This window comes from Saccostrea cucullata, unplaced genomic scaffold (assembly GCF_032062105.1).
Source record: "Saccostrea cucullata isolate Sc308-1 unplaced genomic scaffold, CSIRO_AGI_Scuc_v1 ctg1031, whole genome shotgun sequence".
Taxonomy (NCBI): Eukaryota; Metazoa; Mollusca; class Bivalvia; order Ostreida; family Ostreidae; genus Saccostrea; species Saccostrea cuccullata.
Genome location: NW_026918126.1, coordinates 102,233 through 125,806, shown reverse-complemented (window position 1 = coordinate 125,806; position 23,574 = coordinate 102,233). Strand labels below are relative to the sequence as shown.

At 32.2% G+C, this 23,574-nt stretch overlaps 1 protein-coding gene across 1 annotated transcript in view; it reads right to left on the bottom strand.

Moving 5' to 3' along the window:
• Positions 1-22,052, bottom strand: part of LOC134251508 (hemicentin-1-like) — a gene marked incomplete at its 3' end in the record, with an annotated part of 33,896 nt that extends 11,844 nt beyond the window's left edge. The window contains exons 1-3 of the mRNA XM_062733951.1: positions 22,032-22,052; positions 6,539-6,624; positions 5,178-5,228 (exon numbers count right to left, since the gene is read on the bottom strand). The remainder of the gene's footprint in view (positions 1-5,177; positions 5,229-6,538; positions 6,625-22,031) is intronic.
• Between the last annotated feature and the right edge of the window lie 1,522 nt (positions 22,053-23,574).

Here is a 23,574-nt window from a genome sequence, read left to right as displayed (position 1 = left end):
CATAAGAGTTACCTTTCATCAAGACATTACCGTTGTAATTCGTGTCATTACATAAGCAACCCTGACACATCTTTAGAAATATACTTTACAAGATAAAATCCCACGACTTCCTTTAGAAAAAAAATAAATAAAAAAATCAGCTGATGCACCTGTATGTTCCGAATTTGATACCTAAGTTGCATAAGAGGGTATTTAAAAACACACAAGGTGTGACATAATTTGAGGGTAACTAGAGGCCTGTCAAGCCTGCCCGGGGAGGTATTGATGTAATGTAGTAATACACCACAATTCGGACACAGTCACTGGGGGTAATCATCACTTTATTACCACACATTTTCATTTTCCCCTCCACTGCCAGAACAGATTGGGTACCCTCACTATAATTCTGACTTCCACTAATCCTTTTCTGTCTCTCGACTTCACACTAATAAAATCAAGTACAAAAGGACTATAGACACCCATAAGATTGGGAAACAATTTATAGAAATACCAGTTAAATAAAATCTATCTGAACATAATCACATATAATCTTGGTATCAAATAGCCTGACAAGTACCATCCATATATATGAAGTCTTTTAGACTCTACCTGTCTTTGGGACATTGTTGCATTCATACTTATATTCCTGGAATTTTCACCTGAACAATCTGACATAACCCTTTTTTTTCCCCAGAAGTACACTTGAGAGGTTTTAGTCTGATTTTAGACCTATTTTAACTGCTGAGAACACTGTGACAACCCCTATCACCTGTTTCTGATCTAACTATGGAATTTAGGGAGACACTAGATATCAGAGCACCTTGAGAAATTCTAGGTAGAATCAGTAGAAATCCTCTCATTGCCATGGTAACTCATTCTCCATGCTGCCAACAGTCTGATATTAAGAGGACATTATGACATCGGATTCACCATAGTACGTTATGGCATAGAGTCTCAGAAATCCATAACAAAACTATTAGTTTCTTGTTAAAACCTCAACAATTCTACAGTAAGTAATGACTTTGGACAGAATATCCTGTGAAGTAGATAAAAGATAAAAAATTTGCTACACATCATATACTTTGGATGCACTTCATGAGCCATCCTCTGAAATCTTATAGTCCCTCTGTGCTTCAGATCTTTCTGAAGTGGAGTCAAAAGAATCTGCCATGTGAGAGCCCTGACTCCTACAGTAATGTCCCCTTATCATTGATACTCCCTCTGGTAAATGGCAGGTACCAATAAAGTCCCCATCAATTAGTATCACTTAGCACACAATTATCTCATTGTCAGTCATCTGTCTGGTCAAAATGTCAATATGTCCTGCTGCATCAAAATAGAATTGTCTGACCATATTGACCATATTCCCTATGGACTCTTATCAAAATGACCTCTCTTTCAGAAAACAAAATTAATAAGAGGAACCTCATTTCTTCTTCATTTAAAAGAATAAAGAACTTGCTAAAATTATCATTTAAGATATATCACCCTCAATCCCCATCCCCACCCCCTTAAAAAAAAAAAGATAATTTAAAAAAAACCTTTTTAATAAATAATAATAATGTTAATCAATTATTTTTAATTACCTTAAGTAAGATTCATTAACTTCAAAATCCATGCACCTCCCTTCTGAACTGATGTCAAGTTTTTATATAAAAATTCAAAAAACTCCCAGCCTTGCTTTCTGCTGTTGTAACTCTATAACAGATAAGGCTGGGTCCTAACAACCTATCTCTAGAACTGATCAAGATATTTAAGAACAGCTGTATACATTCATCAATAGTATCAAAATTATTTTTGCAGATTGTAAAATCTGAAGTGTATTTGAACTGTTTGGCTCCTATATCTGTCTTGAAGCAACAGGACACCCTTATAACCTATATCTCTCATACTACAACACTCCCTCCAGTTTATCAATTCTGATACAAAAACACCCTCCAAGATCCAAACCCTGGAAAAAATCTTTTCTTGTCAGACCACTTCATTAAATTCTGGTTTCCAAATTCATTGAAAGTACAGTAAATTTATCACAGGGATCCTGATATTTACTCAGTGCATTAATTTATCAAGCCTTCACAACAACAGTTGGACATAATTATATGATTCAATATTGCAGTAATTTATAATTTTAAGAAGTATGGGATATGCGTCCACAAAGCCCGACAATATGCTCATCTTGTCAACAGAAGCATGTACATTGACAATTGGTCCATTTTCTTTTTCAGGATTTATGTGTTTAATTTCAACATCGCTCCTGCACAACAAATCTCATTACTGTTTGATAAGAAAGTAAATTGGTTAAATAAAACGTTTGAAAAGAAGAAAAGGATGATAGGGGTATTTTCTGATATCGACTACTCTATCTCCTGATATCTTAAGAAGGACCTGATACAATGAACGAAAAATGGTCCTGTCACATATTTAGGCAAACACAAAAACAAGTGATAATGGTTTTATTGAACACCTTAAAAGGGTCATCAAGAGAAAATTCTCTGTCCCCACAAAAGTGTTGGTTTAACCTTTGAATTCTGAACATGGTCCTAAAGAAAAAGACTCCCAACCCATGATGGTAGAAATATTTAAAAACTTTTGTGTATTTTCACTTTCGTGAGCTTTTTTCAAACATTTTAAAAAAGAAATCCTGGGGAGTTTTAATGGTGAAATGTATTAAATGATGTATGGGATATGGGTGTACCACGAGGATTTATCAGATTAAATGATTGAAGACTCTGTTTCCTTACAAAACAGTCCTGCAGAGACAGACAAAAACACTATTGTCCCGAATGAAACTTATCCCCACTTCTATGTGCTAAGATGAAAGAAGTGTAGTGTTTGCAGGCCCCAGCGAAAAAAAAATTTGTTGAAAAATATTTTAGTTTATTATATAAATGATAACATCTTTTCTTCAAATGCTAGAATACAAGATATTCAATTTAAAATCTACAGATCTTCCATTACTTTGGGTCCACATCTTTTTCCTATTCATGTTGAAATTATCTAACATTTTAAAGAAAAGCTTTTAAAAAGCCCAATAATTTAGTTGGTTCAAATTTCTAAGTCAACATTCTATATTTATTCAGTTCTTCATTCATTTTTATTTCTGTTTTATACTAATTTATGAAAATTCATTAACCTGCAAGTTTACTTTTTGTAAATTAAAGAACAAGAAGAAAAAATTTTTTAAATTATCATAATTTATGATATTGTAAATGTCACCTCCATGATGTTAAACAAGTAGCAAAGCCAAAATTGTAATGTTTAATCCATTTCCTTTGTGTTAAACATATTCACTATAAAGGAACTACAGTATTATAGGCTACATACACCACATTTTAATTTTAAATAAGATAAATGTAATTTGCATTTGTTTTTCTTCACTGCCCTTTATATGCTTTTAAATGTGCATTTGTTTGAATCAATTAACTGTTCCACTGTTCAAAATAATGTAATGATAGTCAAAATTTTGAATCCCTCAAGCCAAAACCCACTGGGACTAGGTCATGAGAAATTGCAAGAAACATTTAAAATCAATTAACATCGTTTTTAATTTCAGTCTTGTCATAAGCAAGGACATATTTTGTACACATCTTTTATGTTGACAGCAATTCTACCTAATGTGAAAAGAAATGCAAGATAGAGATGTCAAAAAGTGTTTCCATGCATAAAAAATATGAAAGTCTATATTATTTCCTGGTTTACTCATACTGAGTATATTCTCATTTTCAAATAGACAACATAAATAAAAGAAATATCATTTTTTCTTATGTTGTTTTGGGCGTCAATGCATGCAACTCAGAAATGTAATTTCAACTCAAATTTGTTGATAAGGTGTAAAATTCTTGGGATTAAATTTGCCATGAATATACCACACATAATTTCTATTTTAGGGTGTGACACTTCTTGTAAGACTATTTTTATCCGATTTCCAGTTAATATTTTCCTGGCATTGATTACATTTGCGATGGCAGCAGCTGTACAAGCCTTTTCTATATATGTTTAGATCCAATTGGTCAAATCCCCTCCTTTCTCATTTCTTCACACGTGTTAGTGAGGAAGTTTTACCTCTTACAATATACTTGTATATAGCTTTTCATTGTCTGACCAGTAGATTTAATTCCTACAGATAAATAGACACCTTTATTCCAAAGTGAAAAACTTTCAGGGAAAAATTAAAGAAAAGGAACATTCTGTAAATCATCTAAAAATTTAATTTTAATATCATTTTGTGATTAGACTATAAATCAAAATATAAAAATTTAATAACATTGAGGAATTTCAATATTTATCACTTGTTACACGGGTACAAACAAGAATATCCATTTAAAATTTTTTTTTTTCATAGAGTCGTGCAAAACAAAATGAATGGGTAGTGAAATTTATTGAACCCCTATGTTACCAAACTATCCTCTAAAAAGAAGTCTGACTAAGTATTAAGTCACTGCTTGTCAAAAAAAATTATGTGGTTGCATGCAGTAATTTCAATAATAAAATATTGAACACACGGCAACACCAGATTTCCTTATAAGTGTGTGGGATAAAACCTTCAATTGTTTCACGGTTTATTAGTCTATCAGAATGTCCATGTGTGTGTTGATTGCGTGCACTTCTTTGATAATTAAAGTTCGGAAAAACAGTAAACAAAGCGGACTTAAAACTGCCATTTTAGGGTAAATTGTTGCGGCATACAACCGAGTGCTTTGTTCCAATTTCTTCCATTCAATAAATACTACAGTCATTCATTGTTGACTTGTTAACTGACGTTTTTCTCACTTTATAATCTGGTATGAGCCAAGGACATCTTTTACAGATTTTGTCAAGGATACATAAATTTTCGAATTTAATTTAAACCAGTCTTACTTTAGTGTGTGTATAAATGCATAATCCCAATATATTTTAACAGCATGGAAATAATTTTAGGAGTCTCAAATTCAATGTTATCTGGCCCAGGAAAATGACATCGATTCCTATATTTACATTTAAAACATTTATCTATAGATGATATCATCCGCCACATTATCTACGACTATAGTATTGAAATCATCACAGTCATATAGTACAATCTGATTGTACTGTATGGCTACCTTCATTTCTAAACAGGGAGGTTTATGGAGGATTTAACAGAATGAAATTTATGACTAATATTTGTTCATTTCTCACCATATTAATTGCTATTAAATGTAATAATTAATTCAGGTTACCTTTTTGTATGTGGTCTTGCTCAGTCTGTTGAAACTAAACTGCTCATTACTCTACAAACAAAGAAGAAAAATGAATTATTATGCAACAAATAAAGAAGAAGAAGAAAATAATTATAATGACACATGTCTACTTTACCAACAAATTATTTTGTTGATACCATAAATATTGTCTCTACAGACCAAATAATTATTTGCTTTTTTCATGAGCTAGTACTGAAAAATTTCTTCATGGCTTTTTTCCCAAGCATCAGACAAGCACAGGTGCAGGTGAATTTGAGACTTATGGAATTAACAATTTTGCAACAGAAATGAAACTGTGCTGTATCTCCCATGAACAAGCCATGTGCATGTCCATCAGTGTCTTGGGCCAAACCTTGATGAGTGAAATTCCTGTCAAAAACTTGGGAGAAAACTAAGCTGCCACGACTTTGTTTTTATTTTCGTTCAAATGTCTAGCCTTTTCTCAGAAAGACACCATCTACATGCATGTCAACTTGTTCAAAATATTCAGCTGACAGAAAATTTATTAAAGCCCTTGTTTCTACCTTTTTTTCCTCACAAAAAAATCAGCAAATGGTTGGCATGTATGACAAGGATACTGGGGGAGTTTTTGTTTAGGGTCATGTGTCAAATTTTCACTGTCTTTACCAAATAGAAACTATATAAATTTTCAATGTTTTAGCTGATGGCAAAATGAAATTAAGCTGACACTTATTAATTACTATTATAATTTTTTTGCATGATGAGTTATAAAACAATCACAAATTTTATCATGCATGACTGTAAAACATAAAATATATATAACTTTTGAAATTTGTTATTTTCTTGTGAATAAAAAACAGACAAAAATGATCATATTATTATGTGACTATATAAAGACAGAAAATGAGAAAACTGTCCTATTCATTTTATCCATATACAACAAAATTAATGTACTATGATGACACAATTATTGTCACATATAGATACGATACACCATGAACAACTATTATTATTATCTATAAATACTCTCTCACCTAATCATGAAGCTTGAAAAATATCCCTTCCACTAAAATTGTACATCCATTAAATTCATGTTTAAGATAACTTTATATATAAAACCTCCTCGCAATCAAAATCCATTCAGCACTTATCATTAAATTCCCTAAATGAAAATGAAGAGAATATATTCCCCACTTTTAACACACAGTGTATATAGATCACAAGCTTGGACATAGACAAACTGTCAATTACAAGACTAAATGTGGTGGCTAATAAAAATCCCTAAGATAAAAGTTTGTGGAGATTAGGGGGGCATTATCCAGCCACGGTACTATAGGGAGATGACCAGCTGCCTGTGCAGTAAGTGTTTGCGAGCTTACCTGGGGTTTACCTGTGAGAGCCACGCAGATCGATGATTGGGCCAACGGAGCCTGATTGACAGTTAAGGGTGCACGGAGTCGACTCGCTGCGGAAAAAAAAGCAAATGACAGTCATTTACATGAATTAACATACATAATGTCTGAAATATGATTCTTGGTCTCCGGTTCACACCTGAAAAATATGGTTTCACTTCAAAACAACAAAAGTAAAAGTAAAATTTACACCGATGATAATGTCTAGAGTGTCTTGTACTATTACATTGTAAACCTTCTGGATTTAAACTCTCTGCTCCCTTTGATTTTGTATGCTATTTTTTGTTTGCATGGAAACAGGTGACAAAGAAGCTACAGAATTTTTCTCTGTAGAAAGATATCAGCTACTTTAACTATTACAATGTGTTTGTACGCAAACTTTATCATGGACTTGTTTGTTTGTGTTCACATTTACACCTGCCCTACATTACACTGGGATCAAAGGTTGACACATACATATCATAAAATGACACAAAAACACCAACATTGAATGGCCTTTCTGATAATTTAGGCACAAAGAAACAAAAATGTTGATAGCAGGTAACGCAACTCCCCAACAAGTATTGGCAGATCACTCATGTATCCATTGCTAGGGTGTCAAAAACTGGCCTCAAGTAACACAAATTACTACCTAGATTAGTTCTTTAACACTTCAAAGACAACACCAGTACCTTTTTGTGGCTAATCTACTGCTGTTCTTGTTTGGTTATGAATCATATTTAATACATCATATCTAGGTCCCAGGTTATAAAAGATTTCCACAAACTTGAAAAACATATCTTTTATTAATGTCCATAGCAGTAAAATTATGTGAAGATGAGATGTGCATGTGGGCTGAAAAACAGATAAGATTTGAAACAAGTGTTTTGGGAAAAATCCTTTTTTTTTTAATGAGATAAGAGAATAAAAAGATAAATAAAAAATAGCAGTGGCATATCACTGAGAAACGAGAAATGGACATTTATTTTTCTTCCCCTCACCCCATATGACTCCCATTTCCAAGACTGCAAGAATGTTAAATTTGTGATAAAGATTTATTTTCAAGACATAGAAATATGTGCTAAGAGATAAAACTCCTCGCTGCGTCTGTAGGAAAATACATATCCAGTAGGAAAAAAACCTGCACATAAGCTTCTGAATTTTATCTGAAATCCAACTCTAATCTCAAATCTTCCTTTTTCTACTCATGCAGAGTGTTGCTTTGAAAAAAAACAACTTTTTATGGCATACTTTAGATTATCATGAAATTTAGCCATCAAAAAGAGTTTAAAGCCCTTTCACTTTTATGCCCCAATTCCAAATTGTTACAAAATATTACATTCAATTACAGATAGTACAACAGGTTCATTACAGCTTTTAACAGTTAACTTTACATTTGTTGATACATGTCCGATACTAACATTAATATTTCTACAGTTTTATCCAGAATATTGCTTCAATATTAATCAACTGAAAATCAGATACTAGTATATTTCAAATATAAACTGCAAATGATATAAAGAATGAAATAACAAAAATGACCCCTTTTACTCTTTGCAATTTATAAAAGAAAGGGGAAATACCAAATAAACATAATCTTACCAAGAATTTAAAAAAGAAAGATCCACACTTTTGACAATGATGAAAAGTTTCTTTAGAATGACCACTGCCCACTGATAGCAATGACAAGGATTAGGGCAAGTCGGACAAACACGGGGACAATTCACTCTTCTCACCTAATCCAGTGTCCTGTTGCTATTTCCACACCTTGCATCAAAACACCTAACACCCTGACCCAAACTGCAGAGAACCAAACTTGTAGTTAAAGCTCACAGTCTGTCATTAACCACACAGGGTTAGTGTCATCCCAGCCCCTACCCTAACTCTGCAGGATGCAGTGTTCTCTTATTTTGGAACAATAAGCAATCAGAGCACCTATGTGAAGAAGCAGATGAAAAACCTTCATAGATTTTTACCTGTCTATCTCATTAAAGGTTCTCTTAATACTTTTATGACATAAGACAAGTTTCCCCAATCAAATCCTGAGGGGGACAATAAATGTGGAATTTATGGGGTGTTATAATTTATTGGGCTATTGTGATTTTAAAATAAACAACTTACACGTGGGACAATAAAGAAATTAAAAAGTCTCCTTCTAAGCCTCGAGATTAGCATGTCCCTAGCAATACCACTGTGAATAATCTCTTGTAAAAGTGGTAAAATCAGTCTAATATTTTTTTAAGACTTTAACAGGATTATTAAAGCACCTTGTCTTTAAAGATTTCTGGTGTTAGACAGTGAAATTCAATGAATTAGGCAAACAAAAAAGATATGAGAGCAAGCATTTGAACCAACCCAAATGTGAAAATATTTGAAGTTTACAACCAAGTATGTACCATTGTAAATCTGTCTAAAACTATAAAAACAGTACCTAGATATAGGGAAAAATCCTTTAGCAATGTTGAGAATCACAAAGCCCCGAAAAAAAAACATGATCAGAACAGTTCTATGAAAACATAGCCATGCATTAAAACGTGAAATCTTTTAAGATTATGAAAGTCAATAAACTTTTATAAGTCATATCCATAATCATATCAGAATGGACAGCATGTATACATACCTTCTGTTTGGATGAGTATAGACCTGGTAAATGATATCTAAATTATAATCAATTAAGTTGTAAACCATTTCCTGATCACTGAAGCTATACTATACACAAGATAAAAGCAGCTAGGTGATCTATTCTTCAGATGTTGTGATGCCTACCCCTAACAAACCATGGCTAGGGACTAGATGATAATTCAAACACAAAAAATCATTTAACTTATAATTATCTTCTTTATAAGTTGAGGATTCACCAAGTCAATTACTGCTTTCATTCTCCCACCTTCTTTGCGTACCCTGTCTCAATCACGCATATGTTTGAACTGCTCACCTTCTCAAAATCTCCTTGGATAATTCCTGTATTTCTGACACTCTACGTTAAAATTCTGACACCAATTAAAATGTTCAATGCAGTTGTAGGGTCTCAAATTTCTTTAAGTTTAACTTCTGAATATATCACAGGATATCATTAATGATCATCATTAATCAAAATTGGCCACTTAAAATCCTCAGTTATAAAAGTTAGCACCTCATTGCTTATACTTGCATAATCACTATACCTAAAGATTGAATTGAGACCATTAGGTCCTCCTTTTATATCTTCACTTTATACGAGGGATATTTTGGCAAATGATACCAAACTACCTGACCTCTTTCTCCTTTATGTACCCCGGACTTTTTCTAAATTGCTGTCTACTCCACGATAGTACAAAAAAATACAGATAAAAAGATATAATATTTACATTAACAGCAATTTAAAGGTAAAATTATGTTTATATATGAAGTTTCTTTATGAAGTATAAAATGAGCTGCAATAAATCATTCACCAGAGAAAAACACCTACATCAGAATTGGTCGAAAATATAGAACCAATAAATCTTGGCCAATTACAAACTCTAAGCTTTCAACAATCTTCAGAATGTGCCTAAAATAAATCACTCACTACCAGAGCTTCATCGTGTTCATCAATGCTAACTGAGCCCTGAATAAATATACACTAAAATAATGTCTTGAAAACAAATCTACCAAAAATTGAAATTTCTGTTTATATATCTTACTTACCAGTTTTTCAGCTCGGCTAAATCCTAACTGGACCGACAGAACCTTTTTGCTGGGAGTTTTCTCATTTTTAAGAGCTAATATTCATCATAGAGGCTGATAACGGTGTTTATAAACTTCTTAAGTGGAATTGCAGTAACATTACCATTGATACTATCACCTGAATCTCATTTCGCAAGCTGGGACGTCCTGCCGAGCAGATCAGCATCTCATCATTTGTACCAGAAATTCCCGTTATCTTATCAAGATTTCCAAAGAGATTCAAGTTTTAAAGAAAAAAAAATCCATTTCAACTCAAATTCTCTGATGAAAAATAACACAAGATTATGTGGTTTTATTTCAGAAGTTTTCAAAAAGATCAGATTATGTTGGGGGGGAAAAGGCACCTGACATGAGATATTGTTCTTGATAAGGATTCTAAATGTCCAGTTACTTCCTTTATAAAAAAGGCTGGAGAAACTTTAAAGTTTTACTTCATTTTTTGTCATCCATCTTCATAAACTGCATATTATTAAATACAGAACCCCCCCCCCCCCCCCCCAAATATCTATAATGCACTAATTAAGTTAGACTCGCATTCCAAATACACCACAATATGTTCAAATATGCATAGAAAAAATTCAGAAAAACCTAGCGATATAGATTTCATGACAGACAGACAGATAGACAGAAAGGAAACTTTTAGCCTCCCCCACTCTATGTTGTATCATTAGGGGATTAATTAAAATGATATTATTTGGCAGTTTTCCTAGATATTTTCGTTAAAAAGTAAATAAAAATAAACTGAATGATATAAATAAAAAATACATCTTTAAAGTAAGATATATTTATAAATTGTTCACATTATTTTTTTTAATGACTGGCGGGGATGCTACCAGTGAGTTTAAGCTTTCAGACACAAGCAAGATTGTAAAAAGAGACTTCATTGTACAATATCAAATGTTTTGGCTGTGAAGGTATCATTTCATCAAGTAAGATTAAAATGATCAATTGATAAAAGATGTCTTCATCTTGGATCACAGTCTCTCACAAATATTTTTGGTAACTGATTTAACAACCACACAAGAAAAAGATAAGAACAGCTGATTAGGAATAACTTGATAGTCTAATTGATAAAACTTGAACCCAGCATGAGATTTGTCACAAACCAATTACAAAGTTCAGAATTTTACTGAAAATCAGTTCAACTCACACAGAGCAAAAGCTGTCTTTTATTTCAATCATGAAAATTTTATTTATTGCACTAAACCATACCATTTTCAAAGACATTTTCTAATGCAATTTGTCTTGAATGTCTAGAACCTAATGTGTAAAATCAGTACAAAAAAGATCAAGATGTTGCATTTTTTTAGTCATCCTCTCTAATTTATAATTTGTTATGCAATTTTACAACTCTAATCTGTTACATAATTTACATCATGTTCTCTTCATTTTGAAGTTTTTGAGTTTAGTTTCTGGTTTAAAAGAAGAAACTTAGTTTAACATATGAGTAATAGTGAAGTCAAGATTCCTCCTTATTCCTCCTTCAGGAACAAGACCAGACATTGACAGGAATTATTATCCCCACAAACAACTGATATCAAACCCCCATCCCTGACAGCCATGTAGATCACAAGGACTCTTCTCCAACCAAGGGTAGATAACCACTGGGAAAAGGGCAGATAACTTATCTGTGTTTGAAGTTCTTATCTGGGGACACATACAGTTATAATGATAAAAGCAGGACCATTTCACAGCTTATGGAGGGTGTGTAAATGTTGACGATAAGACACGCCACATAACATGAAACATTTCATTTGATCTACTGGTTAGTTTGTCTTGAATAATAAATTTTCAAATATGAAAATAAATATTTGATTAATTGTTATGGTAAATCCATGATCTGCCAGCCCCATAGACCAGCATTTTTCATTTTTATCAGATAATTCCAACAAGTAAAGATATATACACTTATCTCTACCATTGATCTTTTTCTATCTTGAAAAAAAAGGAGCCCTGCAAAGTTTTGCATTAATACATGTAAAAGATGAGGTCTGTCGAAAAAATGATAAAATCGACTCTAGATAGTGATGTCACACTCAGGGAATTCACGTCTGCTTCTTATGTCATCAATGGCTTATCTTCTGTTTGTTAGCTCATGTCAAGAGAATAAATATAAATTTCCTTTTCAGTGAGTGCCCCAATAACTAATTCTGCTAATTCATAGATAAAAACGGGATTGAAGAATTAAAGGATTTAAAACTTTCAAAATCTAAGTAAATATGAAAGCAATGAAGAAGAAATCAACAGGTTTGATTAATTTTATTATCAAAGGATGTGCCAATTTGACCAGGAAATAATCTTCATTTAATAGTAGCGCCCAATTGGCTGGTATTGTCCAAGGACTTTGTATCCTCATACTTAGGGGTGGGGGGTGGGGGGGGTTTGGGGTTAAACAAAACCAAACATAAAACACTATATAAATATGGTAAGTAAACGAATTTGTTAATCAAGAAAGTGTATGTATGTGTTTGTATGATGGGCTAGAAAATGAACATTAAAATTCATCCTTAGTGTCAAAGTCACAGCACATAGGGCACCCAAACTTTTTTTGCCCATTACATAAAGGGTGAAGTTTTCTTTCATTTCCTCTTTCCTTTGCATTATCACTTTCTAATTTTTCTTATGATACCTCTATTGTTTGATATGGCATATTATGCAGAACAATTTTGCAAGAGTTTGAAGGGTAAGGAAATCCATGAAATCCCTAAGCTTGCAGCATCTGAAGATCTATAGAATTAGAATAAGGGAAGAGCTTATTAATTTTAATATCTGATAGAAATAAACCAATTCCAACAAAAAGTGTAATAATCCCCCCCCCCCCCCCTTGGGCTCAGTGTAGGGGGTCAAAAACTCTGTTTTTAGCCATTTATGCATTTTTACTCTATGGAAGTGGAAAGGATGTTACATCAGTTTCATAATAGTAATGGATAAAAAATACTATGACTAAATGTTCTGATGCCCTATAAAAATGCATACCTGTACCAAAATTATTTATTTATCTTTCAAATATTGGTATGAAATTCAGAGCACATTAAACTGTGGCTGTAGATTACTCAGCATTCTATATCTGATTCTTTTTTAGAGAAAGATGCAAGTTTTATCTCCAGAAACACCATGAAATTTATTAAAAGAAGGAAATAGGAAATGGTTCATACATAGTTTGATAACACATAATGTCTTCATGCGAGATAAAATATTTACTCCATGGTTTGCAACAGACAATAAGAGGAAATGAGGTAAATGGGGTGGGGGGATAAACATATTCCAAAGTTCTGGATATCAAACACTGACCCCATAATTATCACGGATACAAATCTTTTTTCAGTTTGTCCATACCATAAAATATGTATGTGTAAAGTAGTTTTGGAAATCTGCATAACTATTTAGATTATATCTTATAAAATCTATGAATATTTAAAACAATACATAATTTTTTAATCACAATTTGTATTTTCTTCCATTTCCCAAAAAAGACTGAGGAAGTATTTTCAAGATACATCATGTAATTGGGATTAATTAAACATGGTTCATATTGTATGGATGTAGACACTTCTACACCAAAACTCTACTTACAAATGGATGCTACAGTTACTACCACAAATCCATCCTATAACAGTATAATTCCATGAACAACAATAGTACGTTGATGGTAGTATTAATTCAACCACTGCTAGGCAATCACAAAGCACATAAATACTTTTATACCTGAACATAAAACTCTGTATCAATTATTCAAATTTCTGTACATGTCAACTTTCAATTCAGCTGTTTCCCTGATTCTAGTTATTGAATAACAGTCAGCAGTCAGATATTACACAATTTTTAAAATTGTTAATTTTTTTCCTCCTCAAAAGACTTGTTTTGAGACTATTGATGTTCGATAAATAAAAAGTTAACTTGCAATTAAACACATGATTTTTCCATGGAAGGAATCAAAACATATACCTGGTTTAGCCTATTTTAAAAAACTCCACCCTTTTTGTATAGCAGTAAATGATGAAGTCACCTTGAAGGACATTGATCAGATTCAATGTGGTGCTTTTCAATTTTTTGTTATTTGTAGAAACTAATGATGCTTGCCTTTAGATTTTTACCGCTTTCCAGTTAAAATATGCCATAAAAAAGTTTAAAAGGAAATCTGATGGAATGGTGGCAAAAGAGAAGATGGCCACATTAGATTTTTATGCCACTATGGCTTCATTTAAATTGCTGTTTTATCAGATCATATGAATTTGATATGACATCATATAATTGGAGATTCATTTATACACATTTAAGTGCTAATGCATGTTTGAAGAAGATATCTTAAACATTAATATTTTTTATTCTTGCCCGGAGTACGATCAAAAGAACCCATAGTTAGGATGAAGACCTCAAAAAATTTAGTATAAATTATGCAAAATAAAATTTCTTAAGAATGATTTTCAAAAAAAAAAACAGGCCTCAGCTTTAGAAATCTGTTAAACATACACCCCCTCCCCCCCAATAAATTCATAGTACGACTTTCTTGTCCAGAGTAATTAACAAATTAACATACAAACAACTTCAGAAATTTTGCAGGAAGAATTTTCATTCTGGAAATAAATTAAATACAAATACTAATGTTACGGTGCTTAAAATGACTATCTCTACCCTACCTGTGATGTTGGTTAACCTTTGGACATCCAAATGATATCTATGAAGTTTCCATCTCTCAATAAGATATTTAAAAGACTTGACAAGAATTACCCTCATTCATACTTCAAAATATTTTCTTCAAATTTCCATACCAATTATTTACAAATTATAATTTTATGGTGCACGACCAAGCTTTTTAGATAAAGACAGTAATGTTTCTTGTTTTCCTTAAACTTTAGCTATTGATGTCTCCTCTTTTGCAATTTGACCCTAAAAGGCTTTAAAAAAAGACAAGAAGTAGCCTTCATGATAAAAATAATGACATACTTTTTAACTTAAATAGAGAAAAATATCTTGTATAGAATTTCATTTTCACAAAAGATCATCAACTGATATCAAAAGAAAAGGTGAAGTTTTGGGTCTCTTTAGGAATAACCCAACATAACCTTAGACAATTTTGTAAGTGTAACACAAAAAAACCTGATGACTCTTCAAAAGCAGGAAATAAGATAAAACAAACTGCATGTTCTTTATGATGTAAAAATCATGTCCTTCTGACAAAATTTGAGCTCATACATTTAGTTTTGACACATTCAAATCTTAAAACTCTCAACCTGAAGTACAAGTTCAAAAATCATACTGGTATGAACAATCCATGGTATATTTCATATAAAATTTACGGTTTAAAATTTTAAAAGAAATATTTCAACTTTGCTTCCATGAAAGATGTTCTGTTAGTATTACAAGTCCATAATATGATAGATGCATGATTATTTAAGATGCTAACCTACCTTACCTCCTGATTTTTACATGACAGTCATTCTTTAACTTCAAAGCTTCATACAACAAGACCATATTCCTACCTGCTACTGAGACCCCCAAACTCTTTTCCAGCCCCTCCCTCTAGGTTGGACAGAAGGATGTCAGCTTAACTTTATATAAATCTTCATTAAAAACAAACATAAAGATTTTGATCTGCATGAAGAGGAAGTAGCACCTAGAAAACAAGGAGTAAATCACTCAGATCCTGAATGATTTGCTGGAACTCTAGCACTCTGTATCTCCTGCCTTAGATCCCATGAGATCTGTTGGTTCAAAAGGCCAGAATATTATAACCTTGTTACCACTATGATACCTCTAACTGCCTAAAGCCAATTTACAAAATCGGAGAACAATATTTAATTTACTTGCAGCAAATTTATTTTAAAGAAAAAAACTTAAGTCTCAGTTGTGCATCAGCACAAGCATGCAATAGAAAAGCAATGCTGCAAGTGGTTGATTTACAAGTTAATGGAGCTTGCCCCTTTCACACTTTATCAAAAAGAAAAAAACATGTATACAATGGTGTGAATTGTCTCTTTTTGGTATCTAATTTTCATCAATCTAACTCTCAAAATAGATCACAAGAAACTGCTTCAAAGATGAAGAGAAATTCTAAGAATTCAAATACAAATGTAATACAGATTTAAATGGAAGAACAGTTACATGATGGTAAAGACATCAGAGTTGGGAACCGCCTGCAGTAATGACACACAGTTGTTGGTTTTATAAATCAAGCCAATCTCACACTGTCAAAATATTTGATAAGTAAGAAAAACAGACTCTTAAACTGGTAGCACCTAAAAAACCCATGCAGCTTCTGGAGATATTCGAGATTTCATCTGATAATAATGCAGTATCATTTTTTATGGCCAAATGCTGGTTAGAGTCACTCAATAGCTGAATGGAAAGCGACTGCTGTCATTCTGCAAAGAAATTTGCTATAACAAAACTTTTTGCAGCAAGATCATTTAACTCAGTCAATATTGATCATTCTCAGTGCAAATTTTGACACCTATGTTGACTTTATTTCAAGCACATGTACTGTAAAGGGTTTTTTTTTTGCTGTGAAAAGTTTCTCAGAAAATTTAAGACTCCCTAAAAATTTAATGCCACAGTTTTAGTATCTCTGACAAAATCACATTTATCTTCATACATCTGAAAATTCTTATCACAAAGCCCAAATCAAGCCCCCGTGTGCAAATATTACCTCCAAGTTTAAATAATATTTACCCAGTCTAGGTACACAAGTATAAACTAAATTCCAGGTTCCCTATCCACCCCAGGAAGATGACAAGCATTACGTCTTAAAAAGCCATCTATGGTGTCAATAAAAACACTTGCTTTAATTTGCGTTTAATTCCGGTAAGTAGAGGTGATCCAGGAATTTTGTTGAAGGTGGCTGCAGTAATCCACCCAAGGGTCATGACCCTGTCCACACTAGGTTCTCCATTTGTTTATGATTTTAAGGAATTAACTGATCTTGCAAAAGTTTGGAGAGGATCGTGATTTGCTGAAATGGAACTAAACCACATCATTAAAACTATGCTTGCAATTATATGCCTATTAGTTACTATGAATTCACCATTAAACCTACATAAAACAAGCAGATGCATAATCATATTGTCCTAAACAGATATTTTAAAAAATTGTGCAGAAAATTAACGAATGTAAGAAGGCATTCCAAATGGCATTGTATTCTTTTACAGTCTCATGGAAACTTCCTCATAACCTTGCTTACCTCAGAAGCATTATCCTCCCATTACATCAGCATCAATCACAGTATTTCATTTTCTTATTTTCCCATACTTATGAGAATTGCACTAAAGAATAATTTTAATTAGGTCAAAATCAGATTAAACTAAAAAGCTATTTTGAAAAACTATGAAGAAAATTCTGCACTGTATAAAAATTTTCTCACAGCACTTCTACAGGCCTAGTTTTTTGATATTTTAATTAAATGATGTTAATCATAAGGTGGCTCCTAAGCATAAGATTCCTCTTTGTCCTTACTACAAAACAACTGCTCACTAATCAGTTCTAAATAGAAAGGGGTCTATCTATATTTCTAGTAGGCTGCGTCATGAAGTCATGAAGTGTATGTATGTCTCATAATTACAACAGCATTATCCTTCAGGAGACTATTTGTTTAGTGAATGGTTACCATAATTACTTCTATTTCGTTACTAAAATATACCAAAGGTGTTTACATATTTTTCATCATTCAAATTCATTTTTTTTTTACCATACTCCACCCCTTCAAAGTAAAATATTGCAAATGACATCCTAAGAAGTATAAAACATCATGATTAAAGCTTAATTGCAATGTCAAGTAGTCTATATACCCAAAGAGTTGCAATTAAGACATGTATTTTGTTTTTATCATTACCAAGATATTGCCTACATTTATGTAATATCATATTAGTAAAACTGACCTTACGTACTGAAGAATACAATGAACTCCTAGATCTGTAACTATTCTTTTGGTCACTAATTGTGGAGGGAGAACTAAAGTGTGAGATTAGCTTTATAAAGCCATAATCAGAAAACATCTATTTCACATGAAGCATAAAAACTTTTGGAATTTAATCACAAAGAAAAACAATCAATCTTGCTTCATGTTCATTAATATTCAAATTGAAATTAAACATTGAGTAGGCAATTCTCTACTCTCCCAGAACATAGGGACATTAATTCTTTGTTCAGTTATACCCTCATAATTATCTGCCCATTCGCTGCGAAAATAATTAGATCAACTTCCAAGAGGCCGAATTTCAGTTGCTGCACTTGCAAGGATTCTACAATTTTTCCAAATTTTCTTCTCATTTTCTTCAATTAATCCATGGCCAGAGGAAAAGTGGGGGCCATTCGGTGTTAAGATGGACTTAAGGATACCCCCAATGTCACCCACAGTTCAGGCTGGGTCGTCTACAGCTTACAGTGATGCTAGTAGCAAGGGATAAAGTATCAATGTCCGGTTTCAAGAGGCTTAGCTTGAGCCTCTTGTGAAATATTATACTGGCCAATCTTGGCAACATTGGGTATTAAAGATTATGGGGTAATTCAACCTTGTTCAAGAGTCCTTCGTATTTTGCATTTCTGATTGCCATATTAATTATAATACAGTGTGATTTTTGGGGAGTTAAATTTCCAAATTTCATGTCAGACTTATGAGTCCATTTACTAGAAACAATAGTATTTCTTTGAATGATGAAATTAAGCATTTTCTTATCAACTTTGATTATTGTTAACAAAAGTCAGGACATAGTCTTAAAGATTCTTTCATACAGGAAAGGAAAATATAAAGTTTTTAAAAAATTATCTTTATTGCTTACTATAACTTAAAAAGATAAAAAATTAGCATCACATCCCAAATCATACTTTGAAACACAGCTTCATAATTGAAGATAATATCAAGCATAAAAGTTCTAATAGTTAAAATATACAATTTCAACAGATTCAGAAGCTTTTCAAGACACAATAATGCCAGAAAATAATTATTATCGATAAGGAGGTCAATTTTGGAAAACATTTTTCATCCACAGCAATTACATTAAAGATATATGGTACAAAACATCATTAAAACAAGACATTAGCCACAAACAAATATGTTAGAAATGCCATATAAACTGTTTCCTTGACAAGTCTGGGGTACAGTTTGTAAGACATGACAAATTACAAGTGACATTTGGCCTCAACTAATCACAGTGGGACACAGCACTCTGTAACACAGGAGGGAGACCGTCCCATACCCAGGAGCGACGCGGACTCAAAGCAGCTTCGTGAAGATCTGATTTCTCCAAATTTCTACCCAGTATTGCCAAACAACCAACACCATTATTATAATAACCCCTGAATCGGGGAACCGTCTAGCCATCGGAACGGACAATGGAAAGTAATGACAAGGGTCACAAGGGCCCTCCAGCTTGTATTGTACCCCAGATGATACCCTTTTTGTGCACACAAACACACTTAAACAGTTGTATGGTATCACTAATTACAAAGAACATTTGCAACTAAAGGTCTTCATGGTTAATCTTTTGGAAAAAATGAGGAGAATTATCAAGCATGTGACTAACAAGAATGATCCCTCCTCAGGCGACAAAAAGTGAATGATTAATTGTCCGTCTGGGCTGCATTGAGATAATACTGTCAATGGTCATTAATGCACATAAGAGCACTTCACATTGCTTTTTTATATTCTTTTTTTCTCATCAAAAGATGTTTTTGTAACATATTAATATTCAGAAACATCAAAAATATATTTATAACTTAAAAATTATTGAATGCTTAGTATGTGTTTAAAAACATACTGAAACCTCTTTAATTAAATAATTAAGAAACAAATTTGTTTAAGAAAAATAACATTCTCACCTAATTAAAATTCTAAAAAATCCTCAATGTAATTCAAATTTATTTTTTCATCCGTTTCTCCCTCTGAAAATCCCCTTTGATCCTATTTCCTTCTCATCCAATCACTCTTGCTTCCCTGGTCAAAATTCTTTCCAGCGATTACCCCTCAACAGTATTTGCTGTTGATTTGCGTAAATATTGAAAGAAAATAAGCAGTGTTTAGTCTTGGCCGATTCCCCCTTCACAAAGCCTCCCATCCAGCTACCTTAATCATTCAATACCTTTTGGGACATAGGTAAACAATATCTTCCTCTGGTCAATACTACCTATGGTATCTAAATTGATTACTGGGTTTCGTCCCACTTTGAATTCACCGATGGTCTATAAAAAAGCAATTGTGTATGCCACAACAGATTTAAACTTGCTTTAAGATGTGGTCAAGCTAATTCCATATAACTGTATTTGAATCTTTTATGTAACTGTTTAATTGTTGTGTAGAATTTAGCACTTTTGTCAGACTTTTGAGTCATTTGATTCATTGTTGAGTTGACTTAGGAAAATTAAATGTTTCTTTATATCTCACTGTCTAAATAAAAACATAAAACTTTGTGGGTTTCTGAATTTTAGTCTTTGAAAAACCTTATTAAAAGTTAGTAGTATTTAGCTAAGAAATCTGACAAATTTTAACAAAATTAAAATCCCTCAGATTATATTCATTCAATTTAAAATTTAAAATAGTATTTTTTTTTTTTTTTTTTACACATTACTTAAAAGATATTCAGAAAACAAAAATTGGTTTGCTTTAAAAATACAAATACTGTAGATCTGTGACAAAATATTTTCCTCAAATTGTTGTTTAATATTTTTCAGCAACACAAAATATTCATAATATTTTGTTATTGCTCAATATAATATTTTCAGTACACGTATTAAACTATAGTATTAAAGAATGAAATACATGTATTTGCAAGCTGAATATCTCACAAAATTATGTCTGAAATCAAAAGCAATTTACTGTTTACAACTTACAAGATTTGTATAAATTTTCTCAACATGAGAAATGCCTTACTTCTATTACATCACATCTAAATTTCTATCTTTACCAAGTATAACTTGATATTTTGTACTTTTACCATTATCTAACCTTGGTTCTTTATTGATATTTTCCTAAATGTTATGGAACATCAAACAAGTCTTTTAGCATTAAAATCTCTCCATTAAAATCTCTGCATGGTAAATTTGATAGAACTATTAATTTGTAAACTGAAAAGTTAAATGCCATGCAAATTATCTAATCACACACTCAATTCAGAATCTCTATTGCTAGAAAAAAAAAAGGACCCTATTAAGAACATATTTTTTCATTTCATAAAAAAAAAAATCAGAAAACTCTGAAAAGCTAAGACATCATGAGCCTGTGTGCCAGATACATGTCTGGTTGTGCTCTTTAAGTCCTTTGATATTCAGAAACATAAATATGTGTCTGTTTGAAGAGTCTGTGTCCACTAAATGAGTAAAACTTTAAAAGGCCATTGATACGGAGGAAAAGTAAATAAACACAACCATGCTAAGGCAGTAATATTGACATAACCCATCACAGACAGGTTACAAATAATAAACTGGGGGACAATAGAAATGGTCAACAATGAAAATTCAATTAGCTTTCAGTACAGACCAGTCAGCTGGTTTAAAAATCCACAGCAGCGATGGAGGTTTATCACGACTATCAATGCATCAACCTCTTTAACAACTCAATTCTCTCCCTTTAAAAAAAATTGGACAAACCATTCCAATTTTACTTTACCAAAGGAGAGATTATTCAACAATATTTTTTTTCATTACAGTATATGTTGATGAAAAGAAATCTCCTACACTTGCAAAATGAAATAAGACATCAGAAATGGTTTTAGATGTCAAATATGACTTAATATAATGCCCAATAAAAACTTTTACATAGTAAAATGCAGAACAGAATTATAGTACTTACAATCAGATCACTATTTAGAACGTCCTAATGTTGGTGTGGAAGAAGACTACAAAACTAAAAAAAAAAAAAAAAGTAAACCAAAACTAAAATTTAAAAGCTGAATTTATAATCTCAATGAGCAAATAAAGTATTGGTGGCCTACCCTTCATAATTGGGGAAAACAAATGTGTACACTATGAAAAAAATCAAACAAAGCATAAAGACTCAATAAAAATAAAAATATAAATGGAAACTTCTTAAGGAAATTTTTTTCACAATATTCTACACTTCACTATGAAAAGAAGTCCTATGAGTCAAACAAATTAGTAAAATTCTAAGTTGATATCAATGTAGTGCTACTGAGGTCAATGGCTGAGCCTTATCTTTAAGTGGGCTTTTAATATCGGAGCAGGAGAAAGCAAGAAAGAATCACCACGAATCTTCAAGACAGGCCCAAAAGTAAATAACACACACATGTCAAAAAGACATCAGAGCTAATTTGTCCCAAAAAACAGCACTTGAAAACCTTCTACAAACAAATCAATGAAACCAATTTATTTAAATGATTGCAAAATGTCTTTCAATGGAGGTGTTCCACAAACACGTTGGATTGCGACTGACAAAGATGTCATTATATATGGGTGTTTGCCAAACGACAGGGACCCCAGACACAGATGTAGCCCTGTTGGATTCCAATGACAGCCCTGGATAGACTCTTCATAATGTTTACCAAGAAATGGTATATTAAAGTGCTATTACCCAAGACTGCATAAAATATATTTCAAGCTCCATTTTATTTACTTATGCCAAAAGACCTTGATGTTAACCTGTGGTATACAATTCATACAGTTGATCAAATTTCCTGTATCCTGTTCCAAAGAAAGAAAATACAGAAATATCTTTATTTAATTGTTTTCAGTTTTATCAATAAATGATTTTTAAAAAATCTTAACAGAGAAAACTGTCATTGCCATGCTGTTTTGCTTCAAAATTCAAGGAAAACCACAAAACTTGCCGTGTCTTCCATTATATTAAGCTTTTAAGGAAACAAGTTCTATAATATCCCATTTAAAAAGTTTTTAAAAAGTTTTTTTGATCAAGTTTATGCAAGCAGTTTCCTTAGTTTAAAATATTAAGGAAAAGACACCCCCCCTTCAAAATATGTTCAAAAGTACTATGCTCCTCTTGGTAAAATATTATGTTGCAATTCTTGGATTTTCTCAATAAATTGAGTAGACATGTAAGAGATTGTCAAACCATTAGTTTAAAATTTCCTGTACTTTAGAGGTTTTTCTTGTTATTGTAACAATTTCACAGACTTTAAAGCTTCACTTGTTTTGAAAAGGTTATCTGTCTAATCTTTCTAATCCAATTTAGGGCAATAAAGGGATGATACATTTTGATTCCAGTTTCAAGTTTTTATTTTTTTATATGAAAGTAAGGTTTATACCTGATAAGTGGCATCAAAACTGACGCACATAAAAATTATATATATATATTTCCAGATCATTACTGTGTGACATTTGCTATCAATTTGTGGCTGTCTTTTACAAACCTAGCATTG